The sequence below is a fragment of the Callospermophilus lateralis genome, unplaced genomic scaffold, assembly GCF_048772815.1.
Source record: "Callospermophilus lateralis isolate mCalLat2 unplaced genomic scaffold, mCalLat2.hap1 Scaffold_101, whole genome shotgun sequence".
NCBI classification, from domain to species: domain Eukaryota; kingdom Metazoa; phylum Chordata; class Mammalia; order Rodentia; family Sciuridae; genus Callospermophilus; species Callospermophilus lateralis.
The window spans coordinates 1,203,915-1,213,455 of record NW_027510272.1 but is presented as its reverse complement, the minus strand read 5'-3'; the positions used below and the strand labels follow the sequence as shown (position 1 = coordinate 1,213,455).

The following is a 9,541-nucleotide window of genomic DNA, read 5'->3' as shown; positions in this document are numbered from 1 at the left end:
TTTTCTCAAATGCCAAAATGTCCTATTTGAGGGTAGTAGATCCTGAACCTCATTACTAGAAATAAGTACAAGCTGATGTATTTCTGGAAGATATTTTTTACCCCATCCCCACTTAAAAGTGAGTACCAAGGTTACTGTGGCAGGACTACATTTATAGTATTATAGTAGGCCAGGCATTGCCAGAACTAGGGACTGGGGTAATAGAACAGAGTAGAGACCCTCTTGTCACCCTAAGGTAGCTGAAAATCAAGGCTGCTGGAAATGGTCACCAGTTTCCATTCAACCTTCTTTCAGAAAATTCTGTGAAGATATAGCAGATGAAGAACTGGATATTGGAGATATAATTTTTTAACAGAAAGTTATGGAATCTTGATTAGAGCTTTGAAATTCAAACCAAAGATAAGGTTCAAAGGATGAAGATTAATTAGGGGTCTAGGGAGAAGCTTTAGGGCTGCTACAAAACATCAAAATATTTTGAATGCAGAATGGGAAGAACTTAAGTGATAAAATTGCAAATAATAATGGGTTGCTTTTTTTAAAGAATACCTTAAAATATTCAAGAAGTAGGCTAAGTAATTTACATTCATTATCTCACTAAATCCTTAAAGTAACTCTAGGAGCTAAGTACTGTTATTATTCCCACTTAACATAAAAAGTAACACAGCCTCAGAAGAGTTAATTAACTTGCAGGGTCTTGTAGACAGTAAGTAGCTAGGGTGCCTGACTCAAAATCATGCTGTAATAATGTTTCCCTAAGTACTGTTGCTACAGGTTCTTTCAGAACGGTATCCGATATAAACTAAAATGCGGGAAAAAGAATCAAAGTAAACATGGGATCAGACCTCTGGCCAAGTCAGGTAGTGGGAATTTCACTCTGAGGAAATGGTAGAACAAGTAATGATTGCCAGGGATGAAAAGCAAGAGGTTGGCATCTAGCAATGGACACCCCTGTCCCTTAGAGACTTACCAGTGGGTCCCCTCTAGGGCATCCAAATGAACAAGATTAGGTGAATACAACTTTGGGCTAAAGTTCTTCAGCCCAAAGAAAGAAAGAAAGTTGGCTTTAAATAAGACAATTTTTAAAACATCTTTAGAAATCTGCATATCCAATACTTACACTATGTACTTGTGGGTGTGTGCCTCTCCTACTACTGACAGTTATTGAGGAAAAAAAATAGTGTTGTTTCAGATTACCTAGCAAAAACATCCTACCAGCTCAAAAGGACTTTGAGGGTATAGGAGGTTGGTTCACACTTCAGTGTGTCAATTAAATATGATGACTACTGCAAACTAGTGGGTAACACAGGGAGATATTTAAAAACTTCAGTGACTGGATTACTGCCACTGCAGGAGACTTTTCTCTCCCCTGGAAAAATAAAATGTGGTGTCAAGAGAGACAAAGAAATAATGCAGCAGTAATTTTTCTTCCACCAAGTAAAGAAGCTTGGTGTATTAAACTGTTATTTAGAAGCTTGAAAACTTATAAAAAGCAAATAGACAACAAAAGTGAAAAGAGAAATGATTGTTAGGGCTTTAGACTTAACATAATGTTTTCATAAGTAAATGTTTTCAGGTCCTTTTTTAAAAAAATGCCTTTCTTTCTTTCTTCCTTCTTTCTTTCTTTCTTTCTTTCTTTCTTTCTTTCTTTCTTTCTTTCTTTCTTTCTTTCTTTCTTTCTTTTTTTTTTTATGCAGTGCTGAGGTTTTAACCCAGGGCCTCACAGGTGCTTGGTGAGTGCTCTACTGCTGAGCCACAACCCCAGCCCTGTTTTCAGATCCTTAATGAATTCTACTAAAATTATTTATTATGTCACCTTTTTCTTCTTCCCTCCCTGGCAGGAGAGAAGGAAAACAAAACACAAATGTGTATTTCTCATTCCATAAAGTCTAAAATGACATAAGTGCAAGAAACACTAATTTCAGAGATGAGAAGTATGAAAAATTATGACTATTAGAATCAGTAAAATAGAGTACAATAATCATGGTCTGGAGTCTTCCTGATTGAGGATGCTCTCTCACCTTCTAACCACAGTTAGTAAGGCCCACCTTTAATGTGTAAGAGACCCTGTTCAGGAGTGATGCAGGAAAAAACTTTCAAACACTGAAAAGAAATTAGCCTCATGTCAAATGCTCTTCAATAGGGTGAGGACCACAGTGGTAAGTCAAATTGAGTAGACATCTGACAGATAAGCTTGACTTCATTAATGTGTCTTTCTAAATATGTGTGGTATTAATGGGGTTCAACACATCCATCCTAAAATATGATGTCATTCCCCTGGAGGAAATACCAGAAGCAAAAAGGTCTCTGAGGTCAGGCACTGTGGCCCAGCATGCTGAGGCAGGAGGATTAAGAGTTCAAAGCCAGCCTTAGCAATGGCAAGGTGCTAAGCCACTCAGTGAGACCCTATTTCTAAATCAAATACATAATAGGCCTGGGGATGTGGCTCATGGATAAATACCCTGAGTTCAATCCCTGGCTCCCTGCCCACTCATAAAAAAAGTTTCTGATCTTCTCCTGTGCTCCTCCCCTGTACTAAGTTATATAAGAATTATCTGATCTTCCTCTGTAATCGGACATAAGACTCTCATTCCAGAAGTGCCCTTTCTGTACCTGGAGATAAATGAAGCAGACTGAATATAGGGGTCCCTTCTGAATTGGGAAGAACTTCCTTGGGCTAGAGTGAAAGCTAAGGGATCCGCACAATGGCCTGACCTGAAGCCCAGAAAGGTGAAAATGGAGGTTGCATCCTGTCCAGGTTGTCTAGCTGAGGCTAACTAAATCTGCATATGTATATTTCCTGCCTTCTGTTCCATTTTGCTTTCTCTTTAGGCCAACTAAATCTACATATGTAGATCACCTCACTTTGTTTATTTAAATTATAACTGCTTAGGCCTAGCTACATCACCCCAATTTATTCAATGGCATAAAATTTCATTTAACTTTTCCATTTTCCATCTGCCTATTTCTTATGCAGGAGGATGGCTGATACCAAGCAGGGGGGATCCAGGCCTGATCCCTGGGCTGGACTCTTAGTAACAGAAGGAGCATTCTTATCTCTGAAGATATGGGGATGATATTGAAAAATCTTACGGAACAGGCTTTACTTAGTTCTACTCAGATCAAGATCATTAGATCATACTTTCTAATCTTCCAATCATATTTCTCTACAAATATCCACTTCACCAAACTGAATACAAAGATATACAGACTTTCCTGTTTCTATGGATCTTTGTTTCTGAAGCCTCCTATGTCACATAAAACTTACATTAAATAAATGTGTATGGTTTGTCTTGTTAGTCCATCTCTTATAAAAGCTCATCAACTGTAAAGGAGAAATGTGAGAGAAATCTTTTTCCCCCATAGAATATACCTTGATCGAAAGCATGTCAAAACATAATTTTCTTAAAATTTAGGAACAATGCTTCCAAAGAAATATAAAGTGTCAAAGGTTATTATAATTTATTAATGAAGGAATCAGGAAGATGGTGATCATGGTTCAAAGGGAATTAAAAAATCCAAGAACAAATAGGCACAAACAGTGCTGAAGGTCACTGGGAGCCAAGTGCTGTCAGAAGAGAATGACAGTTTAAAAGGAGCCTAATCCTTTGAAGAATGAAGGCAAAATCTCCCCACCCACTTGGGAAATGGCTTACTGAGAAGAACAACCCCATGCAGATGGCTTAGATAAGACTGTCCCTGCTCCCTCTGAAGTCAACTGGATTTGCAGACCACATCCTTGTTTACCTGTGACAATGACAGAAAGAGACCCAGTTCCTTTTAACTCCAGCCAATTTCCAGTTCTGCCACAGTGGTTAACTAAGATCAGAACTCTTCCTAACCTGAAACTAGCTGAACTATAAGATCAACATTTCCTGTTTCCCTCCCTAAACTTTCTATAGCAAAACCACCCCTGCTGTGAAATGCATTAAAGCTGAGAACTGTTAGGTCCACTGGATGAACCTGCACCTTTAATATTATGAAATGACTTTTCTATCCCTGTTGTCAAAGGACAAAATGCACCAATATGGTTTAAAGAGTTTAATTGGCTTTATTTTCAATTCTAGAATTGAGCGATAGGGCTGGTGAGGAAGCTCGGTAGTAGAGTGTTTGCCTGCATGAGAGAGGCCCTGGGTTTTGTGCTCAGCATCAAAAAGAAAAAAAAAGAAAAAATTCCAAAAGCCAAATTCAGACACAGAATCAAGCAATATTTCACTTCATAAAATGTAGTAAATAGAATAAGTGCTCTAATGAGCTTAGCAGAAGAGGTTGGTTTTATAGACAGAGAAGGGCTTAAAAAAAAGCAGAAATCAAGGACAGAAAACAATTTTGGTCATTTGAAAGCTAATTTTCCTGAGAGACAGAGGTAGTGAGAAAATATGATAGAAAAATATCTAATTGATTAACATCAGGTTACTTGAGGTCACTAATTTTGTATAAGGATTAAATTGAGGGTATTTCATTAAAACAGCTAATTTTTTTTTTGGGTGACAGGAATGTTAGCATGGGTGACTCCACTTTGAGTTTTAATGTGGTCTATGGGGGTCTATTGCAGGAGCTTACTCTGAAGCAATGCCCCTTTCTCATTTTTATTTATGTTACTGTTATTTCTTAGATTGAATTGATGAAATCAACAAACCATACAAGTTTTATGAAAGTACAAAGCATTTTAAAAGCTAAAAGTATTTTGAAAAAGAACAAAGATTAATGTCAAAAAATAAACTGAGGACCAAAGTAATTTGTTTGAGCAAAAACAGCACTATACCACAAGGGTCCAGAGATCTTCTTAAGGGGAGAACTTACTTGGATTATTTCAGTGAAAAGTTCCTAGTAAAGAACAATTTTTGTACAGCTTATATTGAGTATTCACAATGAGATGGGTTTCAGTTTGCTTACATAGAAACCAAATTAATTTTTTAACAAAAACTTAATAAAGAACAATAATAATGAAGAAAGCATGGTTATTATTGTAAAGATTAGATCTATATCTATACCTATACCTAAATCTTATATCTAGCAGAATAAAGTATCCAGAAACTGAGTCACATATTTACAGTTAATAATTTCAACAAAAGTAGCAAGATAATTTAACAAAGTATTGGCAGTCCCTCTCACTCCCCAACCCCAAACAAATGGTCCTGCTATAAGTGGCTGTCCATAAAGAAAAGAAATAAACTTTAATTGTAATTACACCCTACCCTCAAACAACATAAATTATAACTTGATCTAAGCAAAAAAAAAAAAAAAAGCTAAACTGGTAAACCCTTAAAAATTTACATGATAATATTTTACAACCTCAAATTAGGCAAAAAAATGTAGCACACACAATGCTTAAATAAAAAAAAAAGAAAAAAAGTGACTTGGAATTGATCAAAGTAAACAACTTTGAGAAGGCCTAGGTAAGAAAATAAGAAGGCAAGTCATACTAGGAGAAAATATTTGTAATACATTTTTCTCATACAGGACTTAAATCTGGAATAATAAATCAACTCTTCCAACTCAATAGTAAGAAAAATCAATTAACAATGGGCAAAAAATGTTATAATGCCATTATACAAAATAAATCTTTTTTTAAATTTTTCTAGATATGTTTATTTTTAGCTCAAAGACAAAACAGGGGGTGTAGCTCAGTTGCAGAGCACTTGCCTAGCATGCATGAGACGCTGGGCTCTATCCCAGCACTTAAAAAAAAAGGGGGGGGGGACAAAATAAGAAACTCTGTAGTGGAAAATGTACCTTTTCAGTTCACACTCTTGCCATTCTAAACACTAAAAGTATAAAATAAACACTCTAAGCAGCTGAAAATAATGTAAACTCTGCAGAAGCAGAAAGTAAATTTGTTTCTTTCAGACTCGCTGGAGGTCCTCTGCTGCAAACAGAATTCATCATGAACGGAGGAGAAGTCTTTGGCCTATTTCATCATTTCCCCGACATTGCGTAACAGGCATATTTCAAATTTACTTTTTTTCTCCAAATGCAGCAAAAAGGCAATGAGTCTTGTTTGAGAAACCAGGAGTGGTCCTGGGAGGGTCTCCTTCAGTTAGAACAAACCTTTCACTTGCTCTGTTTCTGTGTCCAGGTCTATGTCATAAAAGCAGGGCCGAGTGGGAAGCCCCGGCATCGTGTTCATCGTTCCCACCAAAGGGTAAATAACCCCAGCACCTATGCTGGCCCGGACGTCGCTCATAGGTAGAATGAAATCCCTCGGCAGGCCTTTCTTTTCAGGTTGGTGAGACAGAGAAAGGTGGGTCTTGGCCATGCAGATGGGCAAATTCCCAAAACCCTGTTGAGTGTAACGATCTATTTTGGATTGTGCCTCAGGAGAGAGTTCGATATCCTTGGCTCCATACACGGCCTGGGCAATGGTTCTTATCTTTTGCACTATTGGAAGCTGAACGTCATACAGGAACTGGAAATGGCTTCCTTTATTCGCAGCTTCTCTCACGGCCCGAACCATGTCCACCGACCCTTTTCCACCAACTGACCAGTGATAGCAGGGGACCGCATCAAAGGCGCCAGCCCGCTTGGCCAGCTCACACACCAAGTCAATCTCTGCGTGGGTGTCGGTCTTGAAGACATTCAGTGCCACCACGACAGGCACCCCAAAGAGCTGAGCGATCTGAATTTGCTTCTGGAGGTTACAGCAGCCGTTGGCCACTAGCTGGATGTTCTCCTCTGTATATTCTTTCTTTAGAGGGACACCAGCAGTTACGCTGGGTCCGCCTCCGTGCATCTTCAGAGCTCGCACGGTGGCCACCAGCACCACCACATTGGGCACCAGGCCAGAAGCTCAGCATTTGATGTTGAAGAATTTCTCCATCCCAATATCAGCCCCAAAGCCAGCTTCAGTCACCACGAATCCTTCTTCACCAACCAGTTTCAGGGCAATTTTGTCAGCTAACACTGAAGAGTTGCCGTGGGCGATGTTAGCAAAGGGGCCCGCATGCACAAACACGGGCGTCCCTTACAGGGTCTGCATCAGATTTGCTTTCATTGCATCTTTCATCAAAACTGTCAAAGCACCTGTCACCCCCAAGTCGTCTGCTGTTACAGGCTGCCCATTTTTGTCACTGGCCACCACCATTCTCCCTAGGCGCTCCTTCATGTCCTTAAGGCTGTCAGTCAGGGCCAGCACTGCCATGATCTCACTGGCCACCGCAATGTGAAACTGCGCCTGCCTGGAATATCCCTTCTCAGTGCTGGCCTGCCCAATGGTTATTTTTCGCAGAAATCGGTCATTGGTATCCAATACTCTCTGCCACGTGATTGTACTGGGGTCGATGTTGAGACGGGCGAATTTACTCACTTCCTCTTCCGTCAGTGTGCCTGGGTCAGTCTTATTTATCCCCAGTTTCTTCAGCGGAGCAAGTTGAATTTCTGAAAATTCTCTGACACCATTCACCGAAGGGACCAGATGGTTATAAAGAGCCTTATCGGTTTGAGTGTTTTCATGCAAAATTCTTGTGTTGATGGCAGCGGCCAGCAAGTTATTGGCAGCAGTAATGGCGTGGATGTCCCCAGTTAAGTGCAGGTTGAACTCCTCCATGGGGATGACCTGTGCATATCCGCCACCTGCAGCTCCTCCTTTCACTCCAAAAGTCGGTCCTTGGGAAGGCTGCCTCAGACAGGCAAAGGAGTTGACGTGCAGGTGGGTGGTCAGTGCCTACACCAGCCCAATGGTGACTGTGCTCTTCCCTTCTCCAAGAGGGGTGGGCGTGATCCCAGCAACCAAGACGTATTTTCCATCTGCTTGATCCCTCAGCCTTTCCAGCAGGGACAAATGTACTTTGGCTTTGCTTTTGCCATAGATCTCAATTTCATCTGCAAGCAATCCTATGTCCTTGGCAAGGACATCCACGGCTTTTGGAGTCTGTGCTCTTGAAATCTCAATATCACTTGGAACAGGGGACAGTGGCTGCAGCTTCAAGCAGTGGAGTCTCCTCCTCCGGTGCTGCTGCTCGTGAAGCCACCTCCTTCCACTGCTGACCATGTTCTGAATCCGCAGAGCTGCAGCGAGCAGACCCACATCATCTTCTGCAATGAGCCCATTCACATGCACCTCTGGAGAACTACATCTAAGCTTCCCTGACAGGAAGTCATGGAAGCAGTTGAGAACAGTGGTTTCTGGTTGGATCCAAGACAGTGGAATCTCTTCTGGCTTAGGTGAGCCCAAGACCAAAATGTCAGCCTCTTGAAGCTTGCTTTGAAGCTGGGGTGTCTTCCACTGGGAGATCATTGTCATAGACCCTTTTCTCTGGAACAGGCATTGAAGTGCAGCTTCCAAAGATCCATGAGCCCCTATCACCAAGACCTTCTTTCCATCTAAGCTGCCACCTGATTTTCCAAGAAGTTCAATCACAGCTCTGGCAACAGGTGAGACTAAGCATTCATGGGCATCCCCACGTACCAGCTTCCCTAGGTTGATATCAGTCACTCCATCTACATCTTTCTCTGGTTTTAAGGCATTGAGGATTTTGTTGCTAAATAAGTCCTCAGAGATCTGAAGGGCAAGGCCATGTACTCTGTTGTCTTCATTAATCTTCAAGATTTCATCTATAATCTCATCCTGGCTGCTGTCTGGAGGAAGGCAGATGTGACTGATGTTCAGACCAGCCTCCTCAGCCAAATTCTGGTTGACTTGCTGCATCAAGTTGCCACCTCCTGTCTGAATGATAACCAGAACCGGCTGAAAGGTAGGGTTTTTTTCTTGCAATAAATTCAGCACTTCTTTTGAATTTTGAATGACTTCTTTGACGATGGAGTCCCGCACTGGGGGCACCGGGTTGCCGGGGCCGCAGCTGCTCCGGGCCTGGCCATCCTGCTGCCGCTGATGCCCGTGCAGACCCTCCCAGCAGGTGCCGCCGCCACCGCCGCCACCGCTGGCGCGAATGGGCACCCGGAGGTGGCGCAGCCGGCCGGGCGGCCGCGGCAGGCGGCAGGACTGGCGCAGGACGAGCGAAAGGCGCACGCTCATGATGCAGAAGGGAAAGCCGGGAGGCAGGTCCTCCTACCACACCGGGACTAGGCGGCAAGTGCCTCCTGAAGGTGTCTCGGCGGGTGCCAGAGAGAGCCAAGCCGGCCAGTAACGGGCCAGCGGCGGAAAAGCCAAAATAAATCTTAAGCACAAGAAAATATGCCTATCATTGGCCATTAGGGGAATGCATATTCAAATCCAAATGAAATGTCACTACATAATTTGACTGTATGAAAATATAAGGAAAAATTGCAAAGCAAACAACACTAAAAAGCTTCTCAAAAGGATATAAGGTGCAGCATCCACTTATCAGAGAAAACATTTGGCCTTTGGAGGAACTTTGGCTAGGACAAAGAGTGTGGGGAGGGGAGAGAAAAGGGGGATAGGGAGGATGGTGGAATGAGACAGATATCATGACCCTTGGCACATATATGATTGCATGAATGGTGTGACACTACAGCATGTATAACCAGAGAAATGAAAAGTTGTGCTCCATCTGTGTATTGATGAATCCAAATTCATTCCACCATCATATACAACTAATCAGAATTTAAAAAAAGAAAAAAAAAG

The 9,541-nt window shown here is 41.7% G+C and overlaps 1 pseudogene; it reads right to left on the bottom strand.

Moving 5' to 3' along the window:
• Nucleotides 1-6,037: 6,037 nt before the first annotated feature.
• On the bottom strand, nucleotides 6,038-8,971 carry LOC143639961 (monofunctional C1-tetrahydrofolate synthase, mitochondrial pseudogene; annotated as a pseudogene).
• Nucleotides 8,972-9,541: the final 570 nt, after the last annotated feature.